We start from the raw sequence: 12,656 nt of genomic DNA, 5'->3' as shown, positions 1-12,656 counted from the left end.
GTCTAGAACAAGGAACTATCTAATCCAGTGCTGCCTGTTCAATGGCCAAAAGGATTTTACATCCAAAGATAAACACACCTCTCCAGTTTCCAGCCAGCTACAGCCTCAAGGGCAGGCAGTCTTCTCTCCTGCTTCATGCTATGAGAAAGGAACTGACTGTTCTTCAGGAGAGATGTCAGAGATCCAGCTGCCACTACCTACTGAAAAAGATTGGTTACCTTCAATTCTGGCAGAAATCTCCCTTATCAACAGCATGTTTAAATGGCTTTCCATCCCTTGAATATCAGCCTGCCCCAGCAAATTCTTTCAGGCTGGGTGATACTGTCATTTTAATGTTGATATTCATAAATGAAAAGAAAAAAAAATCTGCAGTCATTTGGCAGTGATAAAATGCCTTTTAGATCATGGGTTTCAGCAGCAATTTTTCCCCCAGCAAAATTCAAGTAGACGCTGTAGGATTGAAGGTACAGTATCTTAAGTAACAAGCTCTATTCAACCCCACAGATCTTTTTTTTTTTTCCCCCATTTATTTGTTTACACCCAGCCCTCTTTCCTTTTCTCATTTCCACATCTTTTCTTCCTCCCCCTCCTTCCATTCCCACCCTGTACCATACATACATATGATATGTATGTATTAAGGAGGATCATAATATCATCCAACACGCAGATGAAATAAGACCTGCTCTCAGAGCACACATTACGACTGAAATTTGCACAAAAAATTCATCTCATAACCTCTCCCTTGAAACCACTGCTAATTCTGCCCTATTCCGTTTACTTCTCATCTCCCCACCTCTGCTACACGTAATAGGTGTTTCCCCATGAGGGTGGATACAGCAGTGGCTGGGACAGAGCCCCTCGCTGAGCTTGGAGATGAAAGCCTGTTAGGCGTTTTTTATTTATGTCCTGTAAAATGCAACGTGCAGAGTTACATACGAGAGACCTTGTAAACAAGGTGAGGGCCAGTTGCTTTATACAGCATGGAAAGTTTCTGTTTCTTGGAACAGACAGGACAGCTTGGAAGGAAGTCAACCCTCAAGGTCTTTCTCCCTCTTTGGGGCTCATCTGAAACACCAGCTAACCCGGAGTGTGCTGCCCAGGAGTTAGGAAAGCCAAACAAACAAACAGATCAGTGTAAGGCATGGCCTCAGCTGCGGCGGTGTTTCCATTTCTTGACTGGCCAGGCACTGAGGTGGGGTCGCGTCATCAGACCACTAGTATTTCCTCAACTGAGAGGGTCAGCAGTCTGGAGATTTCTGCTAATGAGATGCACAGCTGGGACTGGCAAGCAGCAGTTGTCCAGGGTGAATATATGCCTGTGTGCCTCTCCTGACAGACTCGGGAAGCCAAGGAGAGAAAACCTGAGAACTGTTCCAGAATTAGATCAGATGGCCCCAAGCCAGCTTCCCAGCACTGGGTGCCCAGAGGACAGGAGTACAGGCTCAGATGCAAGTTTCACACTGACGGGCAGGTCCGGCACCAGTGAGGGTGAAGAGGAAGGTTCATTTGCACCTCCGCTTCCCTTTCCAGCTCACCTCTTGCACCAGCTGAGCCTACTCTTTCTGCTTTGTTTCCCCTCCTAAACCCATCAGTGTTACGACTTTCCTCCCCTCCAGCTCCCCAAACCTAGTTCAGCTCCAAGCTGTCACTCAAAAGGATGACACTTCTGAAAAATGTCCAGATGCTTCAGCTATTTCTATTCTGCCTGGCATAAGGTGAATATCTGAGTCAGCTGCCTGTGCTCTGTCAGGTCTTCTACAGCCAGCATCCTGCCCCTCGGAAACACCCACCTAATTCTGGAAACACCAGTCCTAACTTCGGTGCTCCTGATGAGAGCCAGAAAAACACACTCAGCTTAATCCCAGCTGCAGAAAAGGATCCAGAGAAAGGAGATGCCTGAATAGGAAAAAAATATTAGCTCCTGCTCACTTACAAACATTTTATGTAGCTGTTACGGGAGGAAGACAGAAGCCTCTTGCCAAACACATTGTCTTGGCATAATTATTGCTCCGTCCTCCTCCTCCCGCCAAGCTAACCTCCCTCTGAATCAGGCCATAAGGAAGGAATGGAGCCAGAAAGGACTTCTACACATCTTGGCTCGACATACTGCAAGTGTAAGCTGTCAGGCAGTACTGTAGCAGCAGAAACGTGTTACTGAATAGTATGGGAATATTAATAAGCAAGAGATGAACACTCACATCTGTCACAAAGAATCCTTCAGAACCACAAAAAGAAAGGAAGAAGACAAGAAAATGAACTAATCTGCCATTCAGGGCAGTACTCCCTCATTCCAGAGGGAACAAAGTTACCCCAGGCCAAAAGCTTCAGCATCACAGTGGTCATTTGAAGTGACTAGTAAGGCTGAGACTCGCAAAATTGGTTTAACTCTGCTCCCACTGACATCAAGAGTGAGATATAGATAGATTTCAGTGGGTACGGATATAAATCAATGCAAAACACTTTTGAAATGTTTACTTTTATATTCCAAGCCCAAAAGCAATAAAAATTAAAAAAAAAACCAAACCCCAAAACCCAGCTCATCTCATTTTCATGCCACAGGATTAGCTCTACCTTTGTCATGCCTTATCAGCATTTCTCCAATTGCTCTTAGATCTTTGCAATACCGGAGGCTCTGCACACTCCCAAGCAGTCTGTCCCAGGACTTCACTGCCTTGAAATCCCATCAAAACCTCTCCTCCAGCAACATAAACCCATTCCTTCTTGCCCAGTTTGCCACAAAACACAGTTCGTTCCCTCTCTTTTTGCAGGGATTCCAGTAGGAAGGTTTTTTTAATATCTGAAGGCTGTAAAGGCTGTCGTCAGTTATCCCTAAAACAATTTATGTGCAGCAATACTACGGTCTCACGTTAATATCCCCTAGAAAGCAACAAAATACAAACAGCAATGAATTCAAACCTGAACATCAGACCACAACACCTTTGATGCTCACGGATAAGAAAGCTGCTATGGGGGAGCAATAGTAAGAAACAAGTTTTAGAGGCCTTACTATGACCATCAGCAATACTCCAGTTTCTAGGCAATTAGTCTTTTACTTACTAGTGACATATACTTAGCTACCAAGCTCTGCTCAGACTCTGAGACATCCTTCTCTTATAAGACATAGCTTGTAGTCACCTCTTTTCTAATAAAAAATAATAATAAAAAAAAGCAAATTCTCAGTATCACTCACCCTTCACAACACAGCCACCTCTTATTGTTTAGTGGTGTGTCTGCCTTCAAGTCAAGTGTACAAATGAAAAATTCATGGCCTTGGTAAGAGAAACAGAAGCTTTGCTGAGCAGGGCCTTTTAAAGCTGCACCTCATCAGGTTAACGAAGCTGCCAAGGTGTCTGTCTCCCGGGCTGATTAGGTGTGCTCTGACCTTTCCCCAGAAGTAGTGTGGACTGCAGAGGTGGATTTCAATATAGCTCTTCATTCCCAACCAACTATTCTGTGGGGCTTTGTGGTTTACAGTTACAGCTGAAACCAGGAGCCTGTATGCTATTTCCAGTTTGGTTGTGGAACTTCTGGTGGAAAAACACTGTGTATTTCTAATCTTTGAAGTGCTGACTTTAACTCTGAATCAGCTGTGAACCCTAATTCAGACCTGAATCATGGTTCTTTGTATGTTTCTAACTAGTATGTTCACCTGTCTGTTATTGGCATGTCATGTCAAACAGATGTCATCTGCCATTAAAAGTGGCTCCTACTTCGTAGTTTCATCAAAGCAGTCGGGAGAGTCTGCCCTGTATTAGCTAGGGAAAAATCAGGAAGAAACTCAGACCTTATGGTCTAAGCACAGTGCTGGGGATGAAGTACTGCTATGCTCTTTGTTCTGTTCTATTAAGGCATCATTTTGGTGTCACTGAGAAAATCACTTAATGCCTTTGCACCTTCTCCTCTTGAAGATCATCTTCTCCACATTGAAAATAAAGCCGTTGCCTTCAGTTATCCATCCCTGCAGGGGGTGGAGGAGGAACCATGTTTGCACAGTGCTTTGTAAACCTACGTTTTTAAGAATTATCTGCTGGCACCAAAGTCAGAAGCCGTAAGTCATTCAACACCCTCCAACTAGGAAATTAGATTCTACTGACATCCCTGGGAATGTTGTCTCTGGCTTGAAGCTGTTCTTATTTAGGTATCATCATAAGTGTGTCTTGTAGCCAGTATTGTTTTGTGGCCAATACTATTGCTATAGCTCTATAAATCTGCAGACACTCTGCAGTGGGAGTGTAGTGCCAAAAAAATGCAGAGTTCTCTGCTCTGTTTCCAGTTTGGGAACACAAGCTGGAGCAATCCAGCTAGACAGATGTGGCATACTGAACACCTGATAAAGCCACTCAGCAACTGGAGAGGGACTTCTGTAGGTCTCTCAACTGAAATGATTTTTCCTGCTCAAATGTTACAGCAAATGAGTGAAAAATAAACAGGAGACATTGCATAATAGTATTCCTAGGACCTCTACTCAGAAGAGGTATAGTTGGCAGTCACTGGAGGTGTCTGTGTGTTCTCAGTCTCTTTCCTCCCCTGCCAAAACCAGCTACCAGTCTTACTTTCCTTTGTAGTATGAAGAGGGTAGCAGCATGCTGGAAGATTGTTTACTGCAGGAAAAGCAGCTCCTTTACAGAGAAGAACAAGAGAGCAAGGAACATCAATCCAAGCTGATGGGGCCAAAGGGGTCTTTGCAGTGCTGCAAGAGCCACCTTCCCATCTGTGCAACAACTGCAGCAGAGAGCTGGGAACCCCGGGGATGCTCTTTCTTGGCACCCTCCCAGGTTCTCAGCCGGCTGCTCTGCTCCTGCTTGGTGTGAATGAGAGAAACTCTGGCTTCAGATGCTGCCCTGCCTCTTTCCAAAACCCCGCAGTCTGGCAGGAAGGGAGATGCTTTAGCAAGGGGAACTCAAATTTATTCAGTGCAATTCAGCCTGCTGAGGAGGACAGCTCTTGCAGAGCAGGTGGCAGCATTACAGTGATAGGAATACCTATAATAGCTCTGCAGCAATAAATAGTATTATGCCAAAAACCGTAACGTGGCACCTCCTAGGCCTGTCTGCTCCACTAACCAGCGCTGTCACCCACAGCAGACACTGCACCCATTCTACCACCTGCTGTGGTCCAGCTCCAGTATCACTAGCAGGTGAGCAAGTTTGTGCCTGTCATAACCTGAGATCATCCTGTCTTCTCCAGCACACTATCTGCCAGGCAGGACAGTGTTCCTCCCCCAGGTCAAGCATTAATTGTCCACTGCATAGCAGCAGTCCTGTCCTTGGAGCCGCTACCTGCTTGAGAAGATGGAAAGGGAAGAGGATGGAGAGTTGCCAGAGCTGAACTGACACCAACTCTCTGTGTCATGTGCTGTAGCCATGGGATTTTGCCCTTCGGCTGGCTCTTAAATGACTGCTCAGCTGGAGTGGGCTACTGTCTGGCCTTGCAGCTCACAGCGCAGGAGGGAATCTGAAGAAAGCGGCTGTTCCGCTGCTGAGATGGGGACAGTGGGTTGTTATTATTTATGTTGTGGTGCTGCCTAATATGTTCTGGGTGCTTTCCAAAGGCAGAGAGAAACATGCACCCTGCCCTGGAGAGCCGTGTATAATTGAAAGAGCAGTCAGTGCATTATCCAAGCTGCGGGCTTTACCAACAAGCCATCCCTCCCATTCAGAGAATTGTTGGAGGCTGAAGGGAGTGCTGGGGATCATGCAGACCACCCCAACTACTGCCACGGATTGGGATTTATTTAATCTTCCCAGAGCGACGGCTGGAAGCTTAGAAGAGATTCCACAGTGTCCCCTGACAGTTTGTTCCAATTGCTGTAACTCTTCTTGGAATTATGAATTTTTTTCCTAATATTTATACTAAATGTTCCCTGCTGCAGCCTCAAGCCATAACAGCATTTTCTGTCATTTTACTAATGAGACTATTTGATGTGTGCTCTCCCTCAGAACATCCCTTAATGTATCTGAGCACAGCCAGCCTGTCTCCTCCGCGGTACAATCCAGCCCAGGGCTCCCAGCATTTCCTCACAGGCCACAGCACTTTCGTGGGTCAGTGCACAGCTCCAGTCAGCTTGCCTGTCTTCATCTCAGCTTGTACAAATGAACATTAAACACAGGAATCTCTTTCTCTGCCTTTCTTAATACGTACCACATGGCCAATGCTCTCAACGCCTCCAGCGTTCAGGCCCTCAGAGCTCTTTGCAAACCATCATTTAGGAGGCTTCACAACCCCTGACACAATGTAGGACTCTTTAGATGTAATTGACTCTTTTGTTACAGAAGCAGAGAGATTAAGTGGGGTTTCATAAGGTGTTTCAGCAAAACAGTGGCGGAACTAAGACTGCGATCCAGAAGTGCTGTGCGTGGATCTTTAGGCAACACTCGCTCCATTCTGTTGCACGGATTTCTATACATACAGCTGAAGAAACATACTGATGTGACTGACGTCCTGCTCACGTAGTCCTGGCAAATCAAACTCTTAGACAAAGCCAAATAATCTCTGAAGCAGACTCATGTGGCTGTTCATGAACTGGGGAAAGATACTTCCTTTCAATTTCTCCTTTTCTCTTGTAGATAACTGGTAAAAGCATGTATGTTGTGGTCTCAGCTGTGAAAAGGAGATTAATGATTTATTGCAAGTCTTCCTGGGCAAAGCCTCTCAGAACCATTGTCTAATCTCTGGTGCCCCAGCTGAAGCCCCTGGCAAAGGAACTCAATTTCTGGGAGCCTTGTGCAGCTATGCAAGGCCTTTTATTGGTGTCTGGGCACCCAGAATCCTAATCACCTCTGAAAATGTTGGTCATCATCAGCAAACAACTGGTTAAGGTGTGCAGCAGCGGCCCGAGTCCTCTGTTCTAGACACAGCTACATAATTGTGATTTTACCAGGAGGAGTCACGAACGGCAAAGACTAGATGGATGAAACCAAGACTGCACTTGCTGGTGATTTATCTTGATAGACATAAATCTATGAGGAAAGAAAAAAAGAAAGAAGGAAAAAAAAGAAGAAAGAAGATAAGAGAATCCAGGACAAGATCTATAAAGAAGGATGTTTTGCAGAGTTTGCTATGAGGTTTCAGGTGGCCTTCCTTAATCCTGACTCGGAGAATGCATGAATATTCCTGGCTCTAGGAGGACAGAATTATGTTGCATAATGTTATTCTCTGAATTTTCTCTCTGAAATACATGCATGGGCTTCATTGATGTTCTACCCTCGCTACAGCGTCTACTACTCATACAAAAAAGTGTTCGCTTTTGTCAGTTTTACCTGTCTTCTCTTGGGGTCCTGAATCACATCTTAGGCAAGCTTATCGGCACTCAGGCAGGAATAATCAGTGACTTTAAATGGCCATTAGGCTTAAGTATTTCAGAAGAGCAGTCAATTAATAATCAAGATCTAGAGGATATTCCCTTGATTTATTTCTAGGGCCTGCCTTGAAATTCCCCATGCATTTAGGGCTTGCAGAGTAGCCTAATGCTTAGAGAAGCATAATTGGTATCATAAAGCCTGATACTTCTTCTCAGCTTAGTACCAGCGTGTCTATGTAAACATTTTATATTGCACTTGGCTGAGCACCCAAGATGAATTCAATTCTGGTCTTGCTGTTCCCCAGCTACAGAAGCAGGTTAACATAACACAAGGCTGCTGGGAGCCTTTGCCAACCACTGGGCACATCACCATTTGCAAATCTAAGTGTTCATACTGTGCAATGTTTCATAAAGAAAACTAGACCTCAGCACATAATCCCAAATAACTGGGTTGACCTGAAAGAGACTGGAAGCCTTTAAAGGGGGGCAGCAAGCTACTTTGTAACCAGCCACAATGATAACCGTGACCATCATGATGACACTGATCAAAGGACAAATGGAAGAGGCAACTCTGGGCACTTACTGAAGATCCACTCTGAGGACATGGAAATAAGGAACTGCACTGCTCGTGGAGCCTTGCAGGGACTATATGTGCTGCAACATGTCAGGACTCTCAAAATGCCAAGGCAAATCAGACAGGTTGTGCAGTCAGTGCAAGCCTTCCACTTTGGAAGATGAAAGGATGCTGGGGTTTGGGTAGCCCCAGGACCAAGATGTTGCAGCTGCCTCACTGTCATTTGCTCTGGGTTAAAGCTGACAGCTGCAAAAACATTCCACGAACTTGCTGTTCTTTGCAGGGTTTGCCACACAAAGCCAGTGTTTGGCTGGACTAGGAGGAAATCACAGACTCTCTGTTTCCAGCACAGGGAGCAAAATGAAAAGCCAAAGCTAGAACAGCTGCTTCCTTCAGCCTCCCTGACCCCTCCGGTGGAGACCAAAGCAAGTTGCTTCCCCTGTTATACTCACTGGCTTGGAGGGCAGCCCTCACACATGCTATTAATTCTCAGTAGGGAGGAGGACCTCCTGGGGGACCTCAGGTAAAGTTGGTAGAAATCCAAAAAACCAAAAAAGTGAGGTTTCAGCAACTGTTTTTGTTTTGCACAAGAATGAAATGAGACGTGTAAATCTTCCCTGGAAAATGAGTTTATCCTTTGCTGAGAAGAGACCCTATCCCAGGTGAGTGCCTTCACAGCTGGGCAGAGACCCAAGATGCTGGAGCTTTTCCAAATCAGGCTGTAGCATTATTCTTTCAGTTTCTCACAAGGAAGATGTCCCAATGGCTGAAAGCAGGGAGTGTACACCCCACTGTGCTGTCCAATGCTGGGGGCTCTTCGCTTCTCTCCTCCCCTCCAGCTTGCAAATGAGAAACTTTCCCAACAGCATGTTAGCTGAAACTCTCCTGGGAGAGTTGGTGGAAGAACATTGACAAATACTTAATGTGTGACTGGGCAGAAATGAAAAATGAGCACCGAGGTGTTCTGATGGGAGCATATTTAGAAAGAGCATTGGGTATCTCGGGTACTTTCAGATCAAATGAGAAAGCAAGGCTTAACTGCTTCCTTGTGTTAGGTGACCACTCACTGAGGGCAGAGGACTCAGAAGTGAGACTTAAGTTCACTAAAGTTCTTACTCAGCTGCTTACATCCTTAGTGGCTTATGTGAGAGCATGCAAACAAGTTGGAATAGGATGGGAATGAAACCCAGATTCCCTATGTCCCAGGGCTCTCTTTACCAGATTGTCATTCCTCACAGACACATTGCATGTGACTCATATCTACAATGTCAGAAGTGAACCAACACACCCCAGTAAATGGAGGAATGTTTCCAGACCCACTGTGACCTAAAGTTCCTCAGAATTTCAGTCTCCCTAGGAGGAGAGGCAAGGACAGACAATATGGACAACTGGACAGGAACATTCCCCATGCATCAGAGAAAATCCTTTCATAAAATCATCAAATGTTGTCTCAGAAATAGATGATTTACTCCTACTGAATAGTCACTCCAGAACTGCACTCTTCTGAGAGCTTGAAAACTTCTCTAATTCCTGGGCTAAACATATATTTTCAGTAGAATATACAATATTCTTGGCCAGTTCCCACCCTTCCATTTCTGTGCCAATGTTGATCTTCAACTTAAATAGGTTTTAACACCCTGGTTCTGTGTGCCAGAACAACTATATCCCCTCTTGGCCTCATCTTCTTAGGCATAATAAGAAAAGGTTATTTTAACATTTTAAATGATAGCTTTTCTATAAGGACCAGCCAAATAGACCATTTCATTCCCATTTGATTTCCTGTTTCTCCTCTGCATTGACAATTTTTTCCCAGCTTTGTGTTATCAGCGGATTTCACTGGGATGCTTTTAAACATGTTATTCATGAAGCTATTAAGATAGGCATCAAGATTTTCTTTGAAGAATTGTACTGGTAACTTCCCTCCATCCTTTTTTAACATTACCCTCTGTCACCTCCCCTCTAGCCTGCTCCTTTTCCATTTTTTCACTCTTGTGGTAATCCCCACCTTCGCCAGCTCTGCTAAAAATTCCCCATCATGACCTTATACCTTTATTGTTTCACTGAAGTCTAGACAGATGTGATCTATCACATCTCCTTTGTCTAGATCAGTTATCTTATCAAAGAAAACCATGAGGTTAGTCAGACATGAATTATCTTTTGTAAACACTTGCATTTTATCCCATTTTTCCATTACTTCCTTGTCTTTAATTATTGTTTCCTTCAAAAATTGTTCTGATAGCCCAATATGCTATTGCAGTCTGACTGATAGGTTTATAATTTTCCAGATTGCTTCCTCCCTCCATCTTAACTATAGGTACTACATTTTCTGTTCTCTAATCATATCGTACTGCCTTTAACTTGATGGATTAATTAAAAAAATTTCTAACAAACTTGCGATTTCATGTACCAGGTCTCCTAAAATTTGAGAGTCAAGATTATTTGGTTCCCTGGCACAGGTCAGTTAAGCACCCTGTGTTTTCCTTCCCATTGGCCACCCCACATTTTTTCCACATTCAGTATCTTTAAAAGGTACCTATTACAAGTTTGGGTCATCCCTAGACTCTAAGTTCTAGTGAACCCCATCACACCTCACGCATACATAGGTTATGTCAGGCATCCACTTAAAAAAAAAAAGGTGGGGTACACCCACCATTTTCTGCATCAAATCATTGTTACTGTGTCTGCAAACCTTTGACTTGCCTCCCCTGCTCAGCTGCCACCCTTGTATTTTCCCCCTCCTCTCTGCCTTTAAAATAAGAAGGAAGAAAAAACTCTTTATGTCTCCAGCAAACTTCCTTTGCTGTCTGTTGGCTCATATGTACTTAGCTCACCCGAAACAGCTTATATCAGGAGAGACCAGAGTAACTCCTAGAGCAAGCAGGAGAAACTGATTCTGATTATCCACTCTGAAAGGAAAGAAATATTCTGGCTGCTGGCAATGCCTTCCCAGAACACTTCTGGACTGTCTATAGGCAGTTCATTTTTAGCTCTATAAGTTGAAACCAGTGCTATATTAGATGACTATTTGATTTCAGCTATATGTGTAGTAACGTCCAGAAAGGTCCTAAAGTGAGACGTGTGCATCATACAGATAAGCTCAATCTCCCTGTTTTAATTCCAGCTACAGGATCTTTGAGAACACCCTGTCCCTTTCCCTACTTAGAAACCTTATTAGTAAGTGGCCTCTGCTCAGTTCAGATGGGTTTGTTGCCAGATGTCTCTACAGGCAAGATTGCTTGTTAACCTCATTCTAATAATAAATATGAACACTGCTTTCACAATACCTTTCAGTATGGGAATTCAAAGTGTTTTAAATATGTTGAGCATTTTAACAGCAATGAACAAATTTTGTAAATTGTGTTTTGACCTTGTAACAGCAGATGAAAATTAACACTGGGAAGAGTATAAATATAAAGGGATAGCTTTGCCTTTCCAACGGATGACAACTTACATAAGATCTTGGGACAAACCTTATCTTTAATAGCCTTTTTCAAGCTCAGAGTGATGCTGCTGACATCCCCTTCAGCCAACAAAGATGGGTCCCAGACAGCAGTTTGTATAAATGTGCTCTGTGCAACCACTGAATAGCAAGTCTCCACCAAAACAAGGGAAAGCATCCCCCTGGACTCTTACAGTAGTTTCATTGTTTTCCTGGTAGGTTTTACTTAACTTACAGTGAATCTGTTAAATTGGTGTTTGCTCCTCAGGTATGTCCCAGAGATTCAGGAAAGATCACGAATAGGAGGTCATCCTGCATAACACTCTTCTTACTCACTACCAGGTTTTTCTCCAGGTAACCATCCTATCAGCAGTGCTGCCCTGCTCTGTAGTGATCTGGCTCTGAGTTCAGCTGCCCTCAAAATCCTTAAGCAGTGAAGCCTTGGCTTCTTCAGATTTTCCTTACCCTAAAGAAAATGTGATGGGAGTGCCTCAGGACCCTCGTGGCCCTCCTAAGAACTTGCGCTGCCTGTGACAATAGGTTATCTAGGTGATGCCAATAGCAGTACTACTCCTTCTCCAAAGATGTTCTGCAACTGGAGCTGAGCCATCCATGGGATTAAGTTCATGTTTGCAAAGTGCCTGTGCCTAGTACATCCTGGTGAAGGAAAGACTTTTTTCCTGGCAAGGCGTGATGGTTCGAATCAACCACACAACTTCTCTCTGCTGGAGGACAATGCGTGAACAAGGAATAACCCAACACCCATGATACTACAAGCTTTTCACACTGATCAAACACTGCGAGTTATTTTTTGGGCACCACAGGATTTGGTATCAGTGAACTGTCCTCCCTGCAGAAGGGAAGAAGGTTGGAGCCCTAAACCATGCTGTTAGCCAAAGGACTCCCAAATCTGCTTGGGGTCCTGGATGTGCAGCTGGGAGCGTGGAAGCTCTGGGAGCCCCAGTTCAGCATGGCAGAGCTACTTGGGAGCTGCAGACCCTCAGTGCTTTCATGGCTTTCTGCCAGTCATACTAGCAACCAGGCACAGATCCAGGGGAATTTAGCCTGTATTTCAGTGGGAATTTATTCATTTAGATGAAACAGAGGTTGTTTGTTTTCAGTTAATCATTGCTTTCCAATGAAGAAAACATTTTGTCAGAGAATTCCCAGCAAACTCTACCCATGATTTGCTTTCTAGATTTCAGCAGTGAAACTCAAAATCGGCTCTGATGCCCTCTCCCACCTCTGCACACAAAGCTTTTTAATAGCTTTTGCCTCTGCGAAGGCCCCCTCAGGGCACACTGACCTTGCTGCAGTTCAGTGGCACTGGAGAACACAGCACC

This window comes from Aquila chrysaetos, chromosome 20 (assembly GCF_900496995.4).
Source record: "Aquila chrysaetos chrysaetos chromosome 20, bAquChr1.4, whole genome shotgun sequence".
Classification (NCBI taxonomy): domain Eukaryota; kingdom Metazoa; phylum Chordata; class Aves; order Accipitriformes; family Accipitridae; genus Aquila; species Aquila chrysaetos.
Note: the sequence above shows the minus strand (reverse complement) of the source record.